The 21,997-nt window shown below is 41.1% G+C and overlaps 1 protein-coding gene across 9 annotated transcripts in view; it reads left to right on the top strand.

The window, feature by feature from the left end:
* Positions 1-274: 274 nt before the first annotated feature.
* LRFN5 (leucine rich repeat and fibronectin type III domain containing 5) overlaps positions 275-21,997 on the top strand; it is a gene marked incomplete at its 3' end in the record, with an annotated part of 299,325 nt that continues 277,602 nt past the window's right edge. For 2 of the 9 annotated variants that reach the window (XM_080658213.1, XM_080658209.1), the window contains exon 1: positions 2,076-3,748. Of the gene's footprint in view, positions 939-1,937; positions 3,749-10,563; positions 10,687-18,927; positions 18,977-21,997 lie in introns of those variants that run through there. The other 7 variants (XM_080658207.1, XM_080658206.1, XM_080658212.1 and 4 more) reach the window with 7 other exon arrangements.

Below are 21,997 nucleotides of genomic sequence, written 5' to 3'. Positions count from 1 at the left end.
GGGGTGAGGGGGGACAAAGTAGTGAGGGGGGGGGTAATAAAAAGAAAAGAAAACCAAAACGAAAAAGAAGTTATTCAGTACAGCAAGGCGAGGTCTTTGGGTTTCTCATTCAACATCTCTCTGTATATATACTTTGGTCCCAGGGGAACTGCAAAGCTTCAGCTCCCAATCTTCAGCGGTTCCAATCAGCTCAGCTGGAAGAGGAGCACGCCAGTGGGACAACCCTGAAGGAAAAAGGAGTCACCCCCGCGTGCTCAAGTATTTGGAAGTGCTCTCTCGCCTCTGCTAGTCCGCGCTGGTGCAACTCCGCGCCCTCCAGTGAAGTCCCAGAAGCCGCCAAGTTTAAAGTGAAACGAGGATGGAAGCACTCTCTCTCCCCGTTCCGCAGGGGGCTCTGGGACTCAGTCCCCTGCAGGTTCTCACCCTGGACTTATCGGAAACCCCCTGCTTGCACTTGGGGAGACTTAAAGCCATAGGGGCAGCGCTGCTGGTTGTAGTGGGGACTCTCCTGGACTGCAGCGGAGTCCGCGGATGCAGGTGTCCGCTGTGTCCCGATGGTTTATTTTTTGTGAGGCACCGCCGCACAGTCTTGCTGCTGGGCGAGTGTGATCCTTCAGCTCTCGAACTCGGATCAGCCGGCGCCTTCGGGGTCCGCAGAGCTCTCCCCAGAACCCCGGACGAGGCGCCGACCGCTTACTTGGGGAGCAGAGGCGCCGTGGCAACAGCAGCGCCAGAGCCGCGCTTCTTCGGAACAAGTCGGCCAGAAAGGTTGCGGGGATTTCCCAACCCGGGGTTGGACGCCGAGTCTGGCGGATGGAGGGGGAACAGAGAAGAAAGAGGAAGGAGGAGATACCACCCGCGGGTGTCTTCCAGAAGGTGGCGGCTGTGTGGGTCCTGCTTACGGTGGTTGCCCTGTAAGCACTTCGGGGAGCCCGTCGGTGAGTTTGACAAGAGCTTCTGTGCGTCGGCAGAGCAACGCTAGAGCGGGGGGCTCTACTGGTAGCAGAACGCGAGAGCGCCTATCCGAGGAGACTGCTAGCACGTGGCTTCCCCAGGTCGGCCAGGCAGAGGCCGTCGTCAGCCAGCTCCCCGCTGCAACCTCCAACTCTTCCATTCTCTTTAGATTCTGGCGGGCGTCCGGGCCAGCTGGGCGGGGAGCTGGAGGGGAGGCGCTCTGCTGGGAACCAGGGCCACGTGCTGGGGAGAGGGTTCCCTGGCTCCACCTGAAAGTAACGGCGTGATTTCATTGGGGGTTCCCAGGGGGAAGCCCTTTCCCGGCTGGAGGGAGTGAGGGTAGAGTGTCTTGGAGCGAAGCTCCGGAGAGCAGTGGCAGAGACTCGAGAAAAGCCGAGCCCTCCCCGTGGGGCCCGGTCTAGCGTCTAGCGGTCTCCCCACCCCCTTCTCTTTCCTGATTCAGGCCGGTACCCAGTTCCCGTGGCCTTAGTGGTCAGGCTCAGCTTACGGCGACTATTGGGCTTGCTTTCTACCCTTGATATACTAAAATGTGGACAACAGTTGAACCCAGTTGATTCTCAAGTATAAATGTTCTTTTCACCTTCCACTTCCAAGAAAATCTACCACCCACTATGCTATTAAGGGGAGCTGGTCGCAGGTGGCTAAGATCCCAAGTCAGCAGTCCTAGGTCTCAGATTTGTCCGCCGGGTTGTAACTAATGGCTTTTTCCACCACTGTCAGTCGTTGACTAACCCGGTGACCGTCCCTTTATACCACAAGGTGGGGCAGTGGGCGGTCAGCAGGTCCCCCCTCTCGGAAGGAGTTGGGAACCCTCTGGAAGTTTGCCACCTTGCTCCAGGTTTTCCGCTTTCTCCCCTCCCCCTGCCTGCAACGCCCCCGCACTTCCCAGCCCCGGGATTTGCGGGTGCTGCGCCGGCCCTCTACAGCTGGCAAGGGTAAATCGCTCCGAACCTTCCAGGCTCAGAGGGGCAAGGGCGGCGCGGCGGCCCCCGCGGGGGTCTCCCCTGACTCTCAGTCTGGGCGGCGCGGCAGCTCCCGTCACGGTGGTGAAGGCCAGGCCCACGGCCGCGCGCCCGCACCGCCTCCTTGCTGCAGCGCTGGGTGCAGTTGCTCCGGGTTGGGCGGTAGCTGTTGCCGGAACACGCCGCCGCGGGGAGCCAAGGACCGGGGCCCGCCTCAGCAGAGGCTGCAGCCGTGGATCTGGGCTGCCAGCCCGGCTCCTGAGCCACGGACTCGCCTGGGTGCCCTGGGCGGCGAGCGGGGCGCTGTGTGCAGCGGCGCGGGCGCGCAGGGAGGCGGTGAGCGTGTGCAGAGCGGCCAGAATCGAGGACTCTGAGTGTGCGTGCGCGCGAGTGTGCCTGTGTTCGTGCGTGTTTTTCCTTCTCCCTGGAGGATGTGAAGGGCTTCGCAGCTCGCGGTTCTCTTAGGATTCTTGACTTTTCGGAGCTCTGGGCTATGAGCACAACCCACCCACATAATCCAGTTTGTGAGATCGGTTTACATCTGGAGTAAAAAGCGCAACTGGACGGGGGTGGGGCAGACAAACGAAACCTTCTGGAAATACGCACACACTCATCCCAGAAAGAAACAATGAATGATCTGGGAAGATTTTCATAACCTTACAGCGGGTCCTTCCATTTTTTTTCCGGAGGATTCTGGATTTTTTCTGCCTTTCGAAGTCATCTTGGCATTTATTTTTTGTAAGCTGCTCTCCAGCTACGTGTGTGTGTGTGTGTGTGTGTGTGTGTGTGTGTGTGTGTGTGTGAGCGCCTATCTGATGCATTTGACTGTCTTTTATCCAACTGCCCAGAAGCAAATGTGTTAACTCGGCTTGCCCTCCGTGCTCAGGTTCTCCGAGAGGGCGGAGGACTCTCAGACCCATTTTCCCTGCTGGATTCCGAGCGGCTACCTGGCTGTGGACCTATGTGTGTGGATCTTTTTACCCAGAGGCTGGGAAAGCGCCGGTATTAACCTGCTTTCGGGTACATCACAAGGTCAACAGAGGGTCCCGCAGCCCTCTTGTTTCTGTGCATCCAGACCCTCCTGTCTTGGCCAGAAGGATATTTACATTTTGGACCACATCATTTGAAGCCAAAAGTTCAGCCTTTCCTGCTGGTTCTGATTTCTGTACAAACAAGGTAACAAGGATAGCTTTTAAAACTGCTTAACAAAATCCCCGACTCTTCCTCAACCCTTCCTCAGCTCTCTCCTCCCCGTCAAAATGTCACCAGCTCTTGAATTATGTGGATTTGGGTTGGAGGAGAACTTGAAGGAAACATGATCTACCGGCTATGGCTATGTCAGACCACTCTCTTTGCTGCCCTTGGTCCGGTGGGCATCCAAGCCGATCGTGAGAGGGGCCTGTCCCCTCCTTGCTGCCTCCTCCCCGTGTTGTGCTGGGTGTGCGTGTGCAAGTGTGAATGCGAGTGCGCGCGCGCCTTGGTGAGAGTGCGTGTGTGCTTTTGAGTGTATGTGTCTGAGTGTGCGTGAGCGGCCGCCCTGTCTCTGCCTGCTCCCTGGGCGCAGAAACGTGGGTTTCATGGGGCGATCGCAGCGGATTCCCCACCCAGCGCGACCTGCAGGCAGCGGCATCAGTGGCAGAAGCCATCTCTTGGACTCCCTAGGATGCAGGTGCTGAGCTATGGCAAAGGGCAGCCGAAGTGAGGAGAGAGATCCGCGTCGGACTGTGAAAGCCACCTGGAGCCACCTTGCCGGAATCGTACCTGCGGGCAGAAAGTCCTCCTACTACCGTCTTTTCCTCTAGAGGCATCAGGTAACAAGCAAAAGACTACTTGCCTCACCCAGTTTCCTTATGATCTTGTTTCTAGTGTCTTATCTGCATTGCAGGCTACTTTACTTATTAATGTTTTGGAAATTATTAACAGCTGGGTATCCAAGGGCGTTCCCTGTTGTTGCAATATAATTCTAGTAGGCGGGCTATAAATCCATACCTGAGCACTTAATCTAGCAGTGAAAGCTAAGGGAATATGGATACAATCCACGGTAACAGATGCTTTTGGAACACTGGGCATGTTGAGCCTCTCTGAAAATGCCAGAGATTAAAATCCAGCGTTTCCTTCAGGTTATGGTTGTCATGGACCATTTGGTATCCAACCCTCCCCAGATTGTGGAGTGTAAGAGGATGTTTGGTTTCCACCCATTATTTCAGGCAAGGATAATTTTTGACCCTTCTCTACTCCTGGTGCCAGGTCGATTTTCTTTCCTTATTGTGGCGAAGCTTGCCAAATCCTTTAGTAGTTGTAAATTACACATCTGGAGACTTTAATCCCAAATGGAGTTTTTTGGAACTTGCTTTGTCTTTGCGTGGAAGGAAATTCATTGTTGTGTGTGTGTGTGTGTGTGTGTGTGTGTGTGTGTGTGTGTGTGTGTACTGAGATATGGTTTTTAATTGTGAGGGTTGCTTTTAATGTAGCAAAATAGATCCATGAAAGAAGTCATTTGTATATCTAGAGGAGCCAGGCTAAAACCATAACCACCACCCCAACACCACCCTAGCTGTATTGTCTCAGTTGTGGAGAGGGGCTTGTGTGCAGTAGTTTTTGTGAATATGTCTGTATAGTATGTAATTTTGAAAATTCTTGATTTACAAGGAGTAGGGTGTATTTGTGACTGCTTAATTAACATATTGGGTCTGAATGTTAAAATGGAGATTCCCATGGCCAGCTGAGGTAGAGAAAATTTAGTGAACTTCCAAAGCACCTTATTTCTCATTCCTTTTTTCCATCACCTCCTTGTCCCCTACAAAAAAAATCACTCCCTTCTCGAGGGCATTAGGATTAGCAAGATCGAGCACTTCCAAAGTAGTCTCATCAATATTTTATTCCATAGTGAAGGTGGTCTGAATAATTCAGCCGAGGAGTGCTTGTTTGTCTCCAGCCTTCCAGCGCTGCCCGATGGCTGCACCCAGCGGAGGGTTTGGCCAGGCCCAGCACCGGGCGCCCTGCTCCAGGAGACAGTGACTGGGACTGCTACCAGGGTTTCTCTTTGCTGAAGCCGCTTAGAAGAGTGTAGGGGCACTGCCTGCTATTCCTCTTCCAGCTGCATTTTGATAGATATCCATATGATGGCATTTGAAGACTACAAGCTGGCCACTAGCTTGCTCCTCTCACTTGATGTCCTGGACTCCTCTGGAGTCTGGGCTCGGCTGCTGCTGCAGCCCTCGCAGGCTGGTGGTGCTACAAAGCCATGTATGCAGCCGGCTTGGGGGCTGGGCTCCTCCACTGCAGCTGCCAGGCCCTCCTTGACACTTTCTTGGGGCGGGGCAGGAGAGCTCAGCGGGCCCCCAGGCAGACCGCTGGCGCTGGCGCATCTTTGCTGAGGTGGCTCCCTGGATAGGAGAAGGAGGTAAAGAGAGGCATGGAGGGCATTGATGTCCTGCGCCTGCAACCCTCATCCCCTTGTGAATGAATATTCAAGAACATAGAATAAACGCTTGCTGCAAAAATGCCTTGATATTCAAATAGGATTTCTCAGGATTCAAAACCTGAAACTAAGTGCTTTTTCTCTATTTCCATTTGTTTCTTTCTTCTCTCCCCTCTTCATCTTCTGGATTGAATCAGCTCATTTATATAGCTGCTTTACCCTCAGTTGGAATACCAATGGAGAGACTACTACACCATCCCTTTCACCCCAGGCCCAGTAAAGATGAAGGAGATAGGGCCACTTTAAAGACAGATTTGCTCTTACCTTCAAGCGCTGGAGAGCACCAATAAAGGATATAGAGGGTAACTCAGACTTAACAGAAAAGCAGGTCCCCACTCTGCGTTCTGAAGACTCAAGGTACTGCCTGCATAAAACTAAAAATACTTGGGAATTTGGAAAAAAATAAGTGAAAATTTTTTTTCTCTTTTAGTGAATTTATTGGTATTTCTCCCATCACTCAGAAAATCCTAGACAGAAAACTGACTTCTATATACTAAAAATCTGACAAGGACTCCTCTTTGTCCCCCAGATTTCTCCAGAATATCATTGCAACAGAAACTATGTCCTTCGTAATATTTGTTAACAAATAAGGCATACCTGTTTAGAGTGTGCCCAGGAAAGAAGGAATGCAGGTGGAGAATATAAGTCCTTGGAAAAATAATGAAATAATCCTTTTCCTCCTCATTTCACTTTTTTTTTTTTTTGCCTTTTCTCACTAAGGAGCAAAGTATTTAGTCTGTTGTAGGTTAAGTCTTGTCCTTCTACCCTCATCCTCAGGGATTTGGGTGAAATGTCATAACCAAAAGCACCTGCTAGCACAGAGTTTCATGTATAGAAGTTCCTAAAAAAATGGACATTTCTGCCTCTCTTTCCTTTTCCTGTGTCTGGAGAGACAGAACCGTGCAAACCAATTTGGAGATCTGAGTCCACTATACTTGTTAAGCATTTGTACTTAGAGCTGGCCTGGCTCATTAACAGGTTAAGACTGACAGGTATTGACAGGAAATTTCTCAGCAAAATCTGCCTTCCTTGTAAGCCCTCTTATGGTGCCTATTAAGAGGGGCAGAGTAATAAGAAAGCCAGGACACCCATGGGAACCGATGTGAGCACATAGGAGGTGGAAAGAAGTTGTCATTTGACTTCTGTCCCCCAGCCCACAAAAAGGGAATGACCTTGAGCAACACCAGTCTTCTGCGTTTCACACATGTCTTTTTCTCCCACAGGCATGTGATATATACATATATGAACACACACACCTCATTTTTGAAATGTGAGATTTTTGTGCTTTATGTGTTTTGGGATGGGTTCATCAAGATATATCTGACAGATACCAGACAGAGGTGATTTTCTTTCTTTTCTTTTTTTTCTCAAGAGGGATGGCAACAGCTGTGATCATTTGAGGGAAAAGTGCCCCACCCTTCCCCCTCTTTTATTATTTTTGTCTCCTCTGTCATTAAATGTATTCTTAGTGTAAAGCAGTATCTTGTTATAGCATCTTATGTAAATGACCATCATATGTTATATCTGCCTTTTATCTATTCATTAATGGCCATCAGTTCCTTGGTCCACTTAAACCAGTGATCTGTTTCCTCTTGCTGCTTGAAGCACTTTTGGCTTCATAGTTTTGCTGAGTTTTCTAGCTGGTGAAATTAGGATCTTGCTTTCTGCCGATACTATTGCTGTGGTTGGGATGAGATGCTTGCAGATATCAACCAAGGTTCCTGCTTCTACATGAAACTACTACACAATAGCTCTTAAGTATTCAGTTATGTTAGGAGATACTTCCAATAAACATTGCTAATACGTTGTGTGTGTGTGTGTGTGTGTGTGTGTGTGTGTGCACGTGCCGATTTTGGGGTTGGAGGAAACAGGCTACTTGAAATTTTCTAAAGGCTTAACTGGCTAATCTATTCACTAATTCCAGTGGTTTTAATTTCCTCTTTACTCAGAAATATTGCCAATACTTTCAGAGTTTTGTGTATGATATAATCTGTTCTAAGTTCCATGTTTCATTGAAGTAAAAAGATACAAATTTAGGCTTTTAAACAGATGTGATTGTGACCTCCTAGGTAAACTGACTAACAAGGAATTTTGCTAAATCCTTCCATTGACACACGTGTGTAACTTTGCCTTGTTCAGTACATCTAGAGAGTGAGACTACACATTATATTTCCACAGCCCACATTTTTATTCCTGTGGCATCCTTTAATCATTGAGGACTATTTAAAACCTAAGGCAGAATAATTTGTCCATTACATGGTGTGTGTATGGTGAAATTAGGAAGTATTGTGTTTATAAGTATTGAAGCTATTCTGTTTAGAGGCAAACCATTTTTGTTATGTTCTATCAACATAAATTGTATGTAATTATGAAAACCCCAAATTCATATGAGTATAAAAAGAGATAGATAGAAATATAAGGATTTAATGCAGAGATAGTTAATGCTATATTGAAACTTTTATATCAGAGTGTCCTAATAGATACTGTTCTGATAGAGTTCTACTAACTAAACTATGACACAATTTAATACTAATTACTAAGATGGTTAACAAGTGATAGAATATTATAGTGGAGTTACATGGTTTTATAAATGAACTATCATTTTACTGATATCAACTAAATCATATGAAAAAGGCTTTATTATTAAAACTACAAACTATTTTTGTAAGATTTCTAGGAAATTTGCTTTGATTATTTAAGTTACAAACTTGGTCACATTGAGAGGAAAATGTCAATTGATTAATGTGGGTCTTCCTCAAAAATATTTTTTTTTATGGAAGAAATCTTTTAATCATAAATTTTATGCTCTTCTTTTCTTTGTGGTTGAATATATGTAATTTATTGTTTTAAAAAAACCTTCCAATGAAATATTTTGAAATTGGTGTTATTATAATCCTTGTGAAGAATAATTGCAGAATTTCCATTCAATAATTCATCAATTTGAGCTTTAACAAAAAAGGCTCTAAAAGAAGTAATAAGATACATAAAGTTACAGGATCATTTTTCCCAACTCCGGGAGCAGTTTCTTAATTCTTAGAAAAAGAATGAAAGAAAACACTAATTAGATCAATATATACTCAATTAGAACCACTATATTTTATCAGGAATAGAAGCCAAAACAGTGTTGTTTAAGTTACTGTGTTTTCACTTTGCTTGCACAGTTCCTTTGAGGAAATGCTGAAGAGCCCAGGGCACACAACAGTTTCTCTCTGGATTCCATTCCCCATGTAGACTTCTCATTTCCTGTCTAGAAGTAGGTTTTTATGAATCTTAGTAGTGTCACTTCCAAAGTTATAGGATGCTTGCATTACAGTGATTTAGTAGTGAGAACATACCAATTCTGTAACCATGAAAACTAACTTTCTCTATTTTCTTTGGAAGAACAGGCTGTGGTATCTATTTCTCAGTAATTAACACTTTTTGTTATTTTTTTCTCATGGTGTAAAATTAGGTTACGAAATGATTTATGTGCACTTGTCTTATTAGTGCTAAGGAATTTGTATAGGAACAGTAAAATTCATATTTTTTATATGGCAACATTGAACATAGCATGGAGTAGTATGTATGCTTTATTCTACATGGAGAGAGATAATTATATCACTAATATTCACAAATATTTTAGTTTGAAATGCCTCATTTAATAGAAATGTGCTTACCTTGACATTGAGAATTTAGGGTTATTCATACAAATTGTGGAGAATACTTACCATGTTTTGATTGTTCAAATGTTAGGCACTTTAAAAACATATAACTAGACATTGGATCCTGACCTCAAGGAATGTATTTTCTTCGTAACATGAAACATATAAACAAATGCATATGCTTGAAAGTAACTGATATTTTCAATTATATTTTGATATTTTATGTTTGTAGTAGGAGAGAGAGGAAATCAAGAAATTGTAACTGTGTTTTGTGGAGGATGGTATATGCAGTGGCTTGAAGCATGAACTTGGGGATTTCACAAACCTGTGTCTCAGGCCTGTGTAATTTTGAGCAAGTCTTATAACCTCTCTGAGCCTTGTTTTCCTCAATTCTAAAATGAAGCTAATAATAAAAGACACATTTAGTTGCTATCATCTCGTCATTAGCAATCTATATATATAAAAGCCTAAGTGACCATTCAACCGTTGGACCGTTCGACTGGTAGCTATGATGCACACTCACCACCAGGGAACAGACGCTCCGACTGGTAGGTTAGCTTCCTGCTGAGGTCCGGCTGATCGGGACTGGGCAAGATGGGCTGGACACACCCTGGACAAATCCATGCACCGAGTGGTTTTGGCCCAATCCCTATAGGCCAGACCAAGGGACCCCACTGGTGCACGATTGGGTGGGGAGGGACCACAAGAGGACTTCAGGGTGTGTCCGGCCCATCTTGTCCAGTCCCAATCAGGGCCATCCAGGGAGGGACCCCACTGGTGCATGAATCCATGCACCAGACCTCTAGTTATGAGCATAAAAGAGAAATTAAAGGATGGGTAAAATTAAATTAATTGGATAGTTAAAGGCTTATCTTCTGGAGGGTCATAGACCCTTAGAATTCCAAAGAATGCTAAAGCCAAACCAGGGTTCATATAGTCCAGTGTCTTCAGACACTAAGCAGAAGATGTAAAGCTGGAAAACTGACTGGGTTTAAGACATTGGAGGCTGGACAATCTCTTGTACACTGTAGAGTGTAAGACTTAACCAAAACATTTAAATTTATTTTAACCTTTGCTGGGTCTGTCATTGTGAAATTTTTGTGTTAGTCTTACATGTATTCACTTTAAAATTTTCTCTAAAGCCCAATTGGTCATCTTGACTAAGCTTGAGTACCTTCAGTGATTCTAAAATCACTCCACCTAAAGTAGAATATTCCATTTTTGAATAGGCATATTACATAATTTATTTTTGTCATTAAGCCAAAAATCTGGCATCCTGTGGCTTGTAATTAATTTTAATAGAAGGAGGGGTACACAATAAGCCTAATTCCCAATGACAGTACCTCAAATATTTAAACTGACTTATTTGAGATCCCCAACCCATGATTAGTCTGCTTTTGATTAAATCTAACTCTGGACCCAAACTGATTATTATTTCAAGCCATATTATCTTTTACGCTCAATAAATGTTAGCTATGTTGTCTTCATTATCCCTCTCTTCTAGATGGACTTCAGTTTTTTTGCCTCGCTTTTAATTGAAGCATGGTACCAGCGCCAACAAAACACATGTGATGACCAGCACAGAGTTGAGCAGGGCCATTATTTCTTTGCTTTTGGAACAGAGAAAGTAGGTATACATGGTTTAACTCTCCATCTGCATTCATGTCAAATATTGCTATTTGATTAATTACTATTTTTCTTTTGAGCCTGGACAAGGCCTTGGAGTCCTATAGGGATTGCCAGAGGAAAGAGGGTTAGGGGGAGGTAGAAAAGGGCAAAGGGGGTGGGGACACATGGTGATGGAAGGCAACTTGACTTGGGGTAGGAAACACACAACACAATATACAGATGATGTCTTATAGAATTTTACACATAAAACTTACATAATTTTATTAACCAATGTCACTCCAATAAATTCAATGAAAAAAAATTAACATACCTCTGGGATGCTACAACTTGTCAATCCAAGTTTGGTCACAACTTTAAGAGTATTTGCCATTCTGAGTCTAGACACTAGTAAAAATACCTGTGTAAACCAAAATTAATTTCAGACTATAATAAGGAATAAAATACATTTATTTGAGCAAAAAGGAGCTACAGTCCAGGAGACATAAATTCAGGTAACAACCTAAACTAGGGAGGACATCTTTTATAATAGAAGTTTTCTGTCCAGGTTCTTAATTAAGTTCATTTTATGTAAATGTTTTCCATATTATGCATTTCTGATTGGACAGGGCAGGTCTCATTCTGTTGGTAGAAAGATAAAATCAGGGTTTTCCTGCAGTTTTCGGACTTTGTAAACAAGTGAGGCATTTTTCGGGAGGCTGAGAGTTCGTTCAGTCAGAGGTTCTTCCTGGTGTACGGGAGGAGCACCTGTCAGCAAATGAGCACTAGGCTCTTTTATTGTGTATGTATTTGGGGCTTTTAGTTGAACACGGAGAGTACGTCTTAGCAGATAAATTTCTTCTCGGGGTTCACATCAAATGAATCTTCTCTAGGTCCATACCTGAGCCCACTTTCTCAATGTTGACACTATGATTTGCTTATAATGAAGAAATTAACTTAAATCTTTTCACTAAATATTGAAAGAAAAGTTACTTATACATTGTAATGATATTAGTCATAATAAATATGAAAATGAAATAGAGCAAGCTAAGATTAGTAGATTTTACCTGATACTAAGGTGAAGGGGTGGCTGCCTCATGAGCTCTCTGATCTGGATAACAATGACTCAAGCCCATTCTCTGATTCCTTTAGCAAACATTTACTCATCATTTAGTGCATGCTGAGATACTCTGCTCACCATTGTTCCTTTGAGTCACAAATGCCAAATAAGGAAGCTGCAGCCCAGAAGGAACAAATATTCCTTCAGAAGGGCAGCCCTAGGACAGAGTCAGTGTTGATGACATTCTCACATATTAGCCTTTTCGTTTCCTCTTAAGCCTAGATGAAACTGATTTCTATGTTCAGTTAATTTGTGCTACCTCCTCCATTTTTGAATAAAATTGACAATGATACTCCTAGCAGTTTCTCCAGCCTTCATATAAGGATACCTAATTTCTAACAAAGGGAAAATAATTTGAATACTGAAGGAAATTACAGCAAACCTCCATTTCATCTGGTATACTTGTAGAATGACTCTCTAGGTTATCAACATTCCTCATAATCTTGAAGTTATTTGTTTAAAAATGTCATTCAAATGCTTTGCTTTTAGCATAAGTGCTACATTGTTAAAATTGACACACTAATTCTAAATATAGTTTACTTCTCTTAATGACTTCAGGTCTTCACTGTATATGTTAGTGATTGCAAAACGCTCTCGGGGACCAATCTGTGACATGTTTAAGGCAGTTTGTACTGAAACTAAATTTTCCCCAACTTTTTTTCCTTTCTATCTTCTATGTATGATCTTTATTTGATTTATCCTTGTTCTCTTATAGTTAACATTTTTTTTTCTTAGTGAGCCTGTTTTCCTTCTTAAATCACGGATAGGAACTTATTAATAAAATAACAAGATCCTTAGATATCTTTGGAAAGTAAGAGCCCGAGGATGAATGCAATTCTAAGACCTCCACTGAGGAAAACACATGAGTTTTCCTCCAAGTACTCTATGTGGAAAGCACTGGATGATGCTAACAAGTATAACTTGGATAATATATAATAGATGTTGGTCATCAGCAGCAGCATCTTCATCATTTTCTGAGAATGTGCTCTTTGCTAGGCAATCACTGTTGATTTTCACTTTCCTCTACTCCATGGAATAATCATACATCTCAGGCATGATGATACACATTTTTAGAGGAATAAGTTGAAACTGAGGGCAGTAACTTTACTTGTCCATGATTATATGATTAATAGATGATAGGGCTAGAATTCAAGTCCAAATTCTTCTGATCTTAAAGAAGATGCTAAATGTGCTATACTTAGAGGAGATTTCCCCCTTTCCTACCCATTACCATGAGTTCTGTGCAGACTGATATTGCAGTCCTTAATGAGAGTTTCAGGCTCCCCCTACTCCCCCCCCACCCCAACCTCTTTCCATTGGGATAAGACCAGAGAAAAAGTCAAATGCCAAACTCATTTTGTCACCTTTATTACAAATTTCTATGCTGTTATTTTAATGACAGAGAGGCCTTACAGCCAGAATCTGATGTTTAATTCTAGCTATATCTTTGGTAGAACAGACCATTTCTAGATTAATTCATGTGGTGTGTTACCCTCTGTTATTTACTTTCTGACCTCCTTTGGAAAATTTAAAATGGCCACAAATTTATTGTATGTCTTCCCCTCAAGAGTAGATATGTTACCCTTCTCCTTGAATCTAGACTGACATTCGACTTGCTTTGAAGGATAGGTGTGGCAGAAGTAATATGGTATAACTACCAAGCTGAACCCTCTTAGACACCATGTACCCTCCATTCTTGCCATTATGGAAAAATATTATCACCATGTGAAAAAGCCCAGGTTTTCTGCTCTAGACAGTGGCCCAGCTGACATTCTGCAGCAATGGCAAGGCATGTGAATGAGGCCACCTTATACCATTCAGACACAATTGAGCTTCCAGTAATTATAGTCACATGAGTGACCCCAGGTTAGACCAGCAGAAGAACCAGCTCATATTGATGACCCACAAATCATGAAGAAATAAAATGGTTGTTACTTTAAGCCACTAATATATAAGGTAGGAATAAATAACTGAGCCCAACCCCCTGCACGTTTGGGTCATGGGACATAGCCACCCACCATGCCTATTTTGGAAGACAACCTTACCTCCATTTTTTAATACTTTCATCAAATATATGTTAACTATTTATAATATTCAGTCCTGCTGCCTGTCCATCCACATAAACATGGATTTTTGAAGAATATATTATTTTCTTAAACCTTTGGGAGTATTTGCTGATTCCTCAAATGCATCAAATGTCCTCAAAATGCTTTTACCTAAGATGCTTCCTAACATGGTTAAATGTAATTTTGATTTGTGTTTTCTTCTTCACCCACTTATTGCTGCATTAGAAAAGCTTCCCCAAAAGGGTTATTCTCTTATGCAAGGGGCCATGCCATTCACCTGAAGCCCAAGGAAGAATCTGTGTTTGTTTCTCCAAGTTGCACTTGGGCTTGGTTTAGTTCAGAGTGACATTTTGTCATTTCTCAAGATTTCATTTTACTTTCTAATTATGTTTCAGTAGTTCATATTTACTATTCATTTATTCTGTAAATTAAATCTAGATAGCACAATTATTTTATTCTGGGACTTCATACACACCTTGTTTTATTTAATAATGTTCTCATTCATGCATCACATTACAGGAATTTGGCATACTGTTGCAGGTATAATAAGGTGCAAGATGTAGGCCATGGAACAGTTCAATTATGGTTTTCCAACTTGCTGTTTATTATTTGTTTGCAAAAAGTACATAATTACAAAGTAAATACAATCCAATTCAGTGTTTTTACTTTTAGTAAAGAAATACATTTGTGAGGGGGTACTTGGGAATTCGTATCACATTCACCTAAATATTTTCCACAAAGGTGTTTTGTCATGGATATGAAAAATCTCCCTGAAATTACTGAAAATGAAATACTTTATTTACATTTTTTCTGTTTTCTCATAATGTGAATTTAGAGTTTAATATAAGTAAGGTAATGTATATTGTGTTAATCATTTGAAATTTTTACTAGTGAATTCAAAAATAACCAAGCACATATTTTATCTGCTGCTGCCACAGTATACATTAAAATTAATTTTCTTAGCATGATATATATCAGTTTCTTCATCTAAAAAATGGGGCTAATCTTAGTGTCCCAATGGCCTGTTGTGAGGAGTAAGTAAAATAATGCTTCTCAGGACTTCACATAGTGACTGAAAAGTAATAGAATGTTGAGCAGCACTAGCAAAAAATATATCTTTATATTTTATATATCAAAGTGTAATATTTAGTCTGAGTAGATTGTCAGCTTGTTAGTCTCATTCTTCTTTACTTTGTGCAGGCCCTGAGATTGAAGAAATCTTCTAAGGCAAAATTAGGAAAATACTTTTATTTCCCAGTGATTGCAGAAATTAATAACAATAAAGAAATTAATAACAATAAACTTTCATACAGATCTAGAATAACTCAATATAGTTAAATTAGCCAGAATGAAAATTTAAAAGAACTATCTCAAATAATGTATGACCTTTGGAACATGATTAGGAAAACTGAAGATAATAATTATTTTTAAAATTATATAATAGGTAAGACCAGTCCAGGTTTTTCAGAGTATTAAAAATTATATAATTTGGTGGAGCTTTTGAGGAAAGACAGTATCAAATTAGAAACACAAAAGAAGGGGCCTGTGTGTACAACATTAGCTTGACAAATTTGCCTTTTATATTATGTACATGTTCATCAAATTCTGGAGAAAACAAGTAATTTTCTTTTTTTTATGTTTGGGAAAATTGATTTTATACTTCTTTAGACTAATTTGTGCCAAGAACTGTTTTTTAATTCATGGTAATCCCTTTAATAGTTCTAATACATTTTTGAGTATTTTTACTAAATTGGAAATTGAGATATTTATCTAAGTACCTATATAATAAGTATATTACTATCAATTATTATTTTATTGTGATCAAAATAAATGGATGAAATCATTTGTATAATTAATGACCAAATTTTCCAATGAATGTGGGGAAATCATTTCTTCAATTTTAGGTGATACTGTAATTACAGTTGAAAACATGGAAATAAATAGTTGTCTCTAAAGTATCTATATTAAATTTCAAGGGGAATTTTAAAGAAAAACAGGGAATTTCTGTGAAATCATGCGTGTACACTCAAGAGGTATTATTTGAATATTTATATGTATATTCATTAATAAATACTGGGTTTGGAGTCGAGCACTAAATCTATGTTTATAAATAGAAAGAAAACAGTTTCATTTTTTTTATAGTTACTTCCTATATATTGCTGTTTGCATAATAACTTTAATATTTGAACATTTGGGGATCCATGAAAAAAAAATATCACCAGTTTTGAAAAAAAATTCTCTCTCTCTCTCTCTCTCTCTCTCTCTCTCCTCTATATTATATATATATATATAATATATATATCTCCTTGGAAAACAGTGTCATGTTTTAATATTATTATGAAGATTTCCCCTATCCTGTCCATCCACATATTTCCCTCTATAAAATAAAATCCATATTCAGAATGGAAAGTATCAACTCTTTCAAACTGATTCAAAGTACATATTACAAAATATTACTGGATGGGGTAATAGGTTTTTCTGGGATTCAGTGCTTCTTGGATGGAAAGAATCCATGTGAACTGAGTTTAAATGGAGGTTAGTATTCATTTATTGCTGAATTTGGTGCTATCAATAACAATTTAAAGATACGATTTACCATTGTAAGTTGAAATCATATATTGACTATACAGTAGTCAAAGGAAGAATTGAGACCTTCAGTTGAATTACTATTTCAAAGAGTGAGACAAATGGAGTGATGTGGGGGTCGTAAGCTTGTTAATCAACATTCTATAGCATAAGATTTTTGGTTTCAACAACTTAAGACTAGAAAACAGCGTTGTGTTACTTAGGGCTCATTTATCTGTAATTGGAAAAACCCAAGCCAAATTGGCCTCAAGCAAAAGGGAATTTCTTGGTTCACACAACCAATAGCATGAAAGCAGAGTTTATCTTCAGGTGTAGTTCAAGTCAGGGTTGAAATAATTGAAAAATTGAATACAAAACTTTCAGCTCTATTTCTCTTTGTTAATTTATTTTCTCAAATTTGGAGGGATGGATCACTGACCTCACATCATCACACCACTAAAGCCAAAGGCAGAGGGAGGAAGACAAAGAAAGAGGGAAGGAGGAAAAGATGAGAGGGAGGGGAGAGGGGAGTACTGCTTCCTGACAGTCTGAACAAAGATCATTTAAACTATTTATTTTCAAGCCCTAGTTGTTTGACTTGTTTTTTTTCTAATATCACCTCACCAAACTTGGAACTTGGTTAGGAGGAATCAAATAACTGCTTGGTTTATTTACCTCTTCCTTCATCCTGTCCTATCCTCTTTCCATCCTTCTATCCCCCCCTTCCATTTTTCTTTCAGAATTATTTTCCATGAAAAACCATTCTTCTATTCTCCATGTGAAAATTTAATATTTTTCTTTGATAATCAGTGTTTCCTGCTTAGGAGAGGAAAAATAATTTTCCTTCTAACTTTCTAGGTTCTTGGCTAAGACCCCCCCCCATAATAAAAGTATAAATTAACCAGAGAAAAAACAAACAGAAGCTTAATAATGTGTACATGTTCTGTATACATGGAAGATACCCAGGAAAACTGAGTAACTCCCCCAAATGGCCAAGCCATTACCATCTCCAGCTAAAGACAAAAGATATTGAGAGTGGGGAGGGAGTTATGGGAGATAAACAACCGAGCACTTAAAAGTGATAGTTGTGCCTTCTCCACTGATAAATTTCTAGAGATTTTCTCATCTTCTTCCTGGTACAGAGTGAAGACATTACAATGGAAATTTTCCTTGTAAATATATTTTACAAAAGAGTGACTACTACTTATTTTTTAGAGCTATTCTGTGTTTCTTAAAAACAATCAGCCTAAAGTAATCCTTATGCCAAAGAGGCACATTTTGGGGTGGTAAATTCTGCTCCCTGGAACTGCTTTAAGATTTCTTAAACAAATTAAAAGTGGTCCAACCATAGTCTTACCATAAAATATTTGAAATGAGTAGGTCTAATAGAATTTAGCTACGAAGAAGAATGTATCTGTCTGTCCTTGAGAAATTGTCATCCTACTATTGTTGACCTATATTTGCCTAGGACCATGGTCGGCAAACTGCGGCTTGCGAGCTACATGCGGCTCTTTGGCCCCTTGAGTGTGGCTCTTCCACAAAATACCACGGCCTGGGCGAGTCTATTTTGAAGAAGTGGCGTTAGAAGAAGTTTAAGTTTAAAAAATTTGGCTCTCAAAAGAAATTTCAATCGTTGTACTGTTGATATTTGGCTCTGTTGACTAATGAGTTTGCCGACCACTGGCCTAGGAAAATGGGTATATTCAAGAACAATAAAGAATTGCAATTCGGGATATTCATGGCTAGTCACCTGCAAGTCCAGAGAACAAAGGAGAAGAATGTTGTTTTGTAATGGAGACAGGTAACTCCGAGGAGTTATTGTTAACAAAGAGTCCTTTGGAGGAAACTGGGCATTGGAAGTATAATGGCTTTTCATTGGCTGAGTGGTTGGCAGGCAAGAAGGAGATCCTCATTCTTCCCACTGAAGTAATAAAGTACAAAAACATCCTCCTGTTGGCTGTGGAGAGTATAGACACTTCCTTTTTGGGGTGAGTGCTAGGGCATGAGTGATCCTCCCAAGGGAAGAGATTAACCAAAGAATTTATATGTATATATGCATAACCCAAGAACACTGACAATAGTGTGGTGAAGGCTTGGGAGGGGGTGGGAGTGAGATGGAGGGGATCAATGGGAAAAACAAGGTGACTTATATAATATTTTCAACAATAAAGATAAATTTTAAAAATAAATGAGATTTTTCTTTATTAATCTTCACACTGTAATACAATAGTAGTAGTTTATATATATAGGCATGTCTCACTTTATTGTGCTTCGCTTTATGTGATTCACTAATACTCTTTTATTTTGTTGTTTGCAAATTGAAAGCAAGACCCTCTACCAGGAGGAATTATGACTTGCTGAAGGCTTATATGATGGATAGCATTTAGCAATAAATATTTTTAAATAAGGTGTCTACAGTTTTTTAGATATGCTATTGCACACAGTATAGTATAAATATAACTTTTATATGAACTGGGAAACCAAAAATTTCATGTTTCTTACTTTATTGCAGTATTCACTTTATTGCTGTGGTCTAGAACTGAACCTGCAATATCTCTGAGGTATGCCTGTATATGTGTGTGTATGTGTGTGTGTACAAACACATACATGCATGTATACATATGCACATGCATCTACATAAACTTATTTTTGTCAAATATAAAATCTCTATATACAAGCTATATATTGCACTCTTTGCAATGATCACACTTTAAAAAGGGGCTGTGAATAATTTTTAAGCTAAGTGGTTGTGGAAAATAATCATCTATTACTCATTTGAAAATAAAATGTATTAAAATTATAAAAGATAAAATTATAATGACTGAATTTAAATATAATTTTTAAAGACTCAGATAACTTTCTTTTTTTGTTCGTACACCAGAGATTATACAAATACCAGAATAATTGTTGTAGCTTTTGCATTTCTTTTTATGATTGTTTCAATCTTCTCAACTATAACATTCTCCATTATGATTTACCGATTTCTTGAAGCCATACTCATTTTTTTTTTGATAGGAACAAAGCTATATTTTCTTATCAACTTCCCTTCTTTCTATGAGGATGTGTGAGAATGATAAACTCAGTTTTAACTGGGATAAGCCATCATTCTTTATTGATTTCAAGTGAAGGAAGGAAGTACTAAGCCCCTGGCATGGAGTAAGGTGGGCAATTTGAGAGCCTTTGCCTCAGCATAGGGTCAGCTCAGCCATTAAAGCTCAGCCCTCCAACTCCGAAAAGCTCATTGCTGTTCCCTCAGGACCTTAGCATTCTTGCAGTCATTAAATAAAGAAACTTCCATTTGATGAATAAAACAGCTAAAACTAATACCTGTGGGGATTTTGAAAAATTTCTATGTGTTTGAGTTTCTATTAAGTGGAACATCAGAAAAGTAATCAAATGCACCTATGTTTTTAGAGAACTCCATAATACAGTTATTGGTGTATGCAATCTATAGTAAGTGCTTTTATTTTGTTTTGTTTTATTTTAATCCTCACCCAATGATATATTTTTCATTGATTTTAGAGAGAGGGAGAGAGAGGGAGGGAGAGAAGGGGAGAGAAAGAGAGAGAGAGAAGAGAGGAGAGAGAGAGGAGAGAGAGAGGAGAGAGAAACACTGATCAATTGCTCCTGTAGGATCAGTTGCCCAGGAATCAAACCCACAAGTAAGGTATGTGCCCTGAAGGGGAATCAAACCTGCAACCTTCTGGTGTATGCAATGACACTCCAACCAACTAAGCCACACAGCCAGGGCTATATTAAGTGCTTTTAATGATCAATTTTCAGTGTCTTTGTTATAAAACTGATGAAGAAATTATAAAAATAATGTAGCCCTGACACTCTAACCTTAATTGATAACTATAAGCAATATCTACTCACTAGAGGCCCAGTGCATGAAAATTCATGCACTGTGGGGGAGTCCCTCAGCCAAGCCTGCCCACCTCTCACAGGGGCCAGCGGGCCTAAGCCACAGTCTGGCCTCCCTCTGTGGGAGGCGACCAGGGCATCAGGGGAAGGCACAACCCCCATCACCCCTTCACTGCTGCTGCCTCTGGCCTCCCTCTGCAGGAGGCAGCACATGGATCAGGGGAAGGTGACGCCCCCATCACACCTCTGCTGCTGCCACTGCCAGCCACAAGGCTGCCTGAGCCTCTGCCCTTGCAGCCACTACAGCTTGCCTGAGCCTCGGCGTGGCCCTCATTGCCTGAACCTCAGGCCTTTGCAGCAGCAGCCACCATCTGTGGCTTGCCTGAGCCTCGGGCCAGCCCTGGGCAGTGGCAGCCGCTATCTGCTCCCCCGATGCACCTCCTGGTCAAGGCCCTGCTAGGGATGCAGCATCAAGTTCCTCACCCACCTGCACATGCCTCGCAGCTCACACAGCACCCCCTTTGCCCCCACACACACTCACACGCGCCCGCTGTGTATGCAGCCTCCTGGTGATGGCTCCATGCAGCATGAGGGCATCACAGTGTGAGGGCGTGATGACCACATAGGCTTTTATTAGTATAGACCAGCCGTGGGCAAACTACAGCCCGCGGGCCGGATCCGGCCCGTTCGGCTGTTCTATCCGGCCCGCGGATCCGAAAGAGCGGAGGGTTCTCTTGTTCTCCCCTCCGCTCCTTTACTTTGAATTTATATTAGTTCACACAAACAGTCCATCCATGCTTTTGTTCTGGCCTTCCGGTCCAGTTTAAGAACCCATTGTGGCCCTCGAGTCAAAAAGTTTGCCCACCCCTGGTATAGACACTTCCATTATGTCTTAGGTGCGCTGGGAAGGCCTCTTAAAATATGGATGTTTACCTTCCTTTTAGCTTCCTTCAATATAGTGGAGGTGGAAACTTCCTTTCATAGTCATTTTTGGTCAGAGTACTCTAAGATTTACTAACTAATCATGGTACAATCACAACTATTTTCTTCATTGGGAGGAAGTTGGTGGCAGCCTCTGAAGAAAATAAAGTGGTGTGGTGTGGTAATGTCCCTGTCTCCTCTAGTGTAATGTAACTAGTTTAATCAATTCAATGTGCAACAGTAAGTTGTTGAATTACCAAGGAGGAAATGGTTCCTAGGCACTAGGTACAAGATATTTTGCTTTCAAACACCTTGAGCTTCAGAGTTTGAAATAACTGTTACTTCACTATGGGTAGCACAGAATCCATATATTTTACTATTTAAGCATACTTTGGAATATTTAATATTTTACATATAGTCCAAGACCTTGCACTATAGAGAGAGAGTCATGCAGTAGAGAGAGTGGAAGAGAGAGAGAAAAAGAGAAATATCAACATGAAAGAAACACATCAATTGGTTGACCAGGGCCAGGGCTGGGGAGAAGCCCTCAACCCAGGTACATGCCCTTGACCAGAATCGAACCTGGGACCCTTTGGTCCACAGGCTGACGCTCTATCCACTGAGCCAAACTGGCTAGGGCTGGACTGAAATTTTAATGACTGGTTAGTTTTCATGCAGTTAGTCCTTGTGTGGAAATGTGATTGCTATTATTTAATTAAAATAAATAATAAATTGCTCATAATTGTGAACAAGAAAGATATACTATAACGTAATATCATTTGCAACCTCTTTGGATG

Source organism: Plecotus auritus (genome assembly GCF_963455305.1).
Source record: "Plecotus auritus genome assembly, chromosome: 1".
Taxonomy (NCBI): Eukaryota; Metazoa; Chordata; class Mammalia; order Chiroptera; family Vespertilionidae; genus Plecotus; species Plecotus auritus.
Note: the sequence above shows the minus strand (reverse complement) of the source record. Positions and strands in the feature narration are given on the sequence as shown.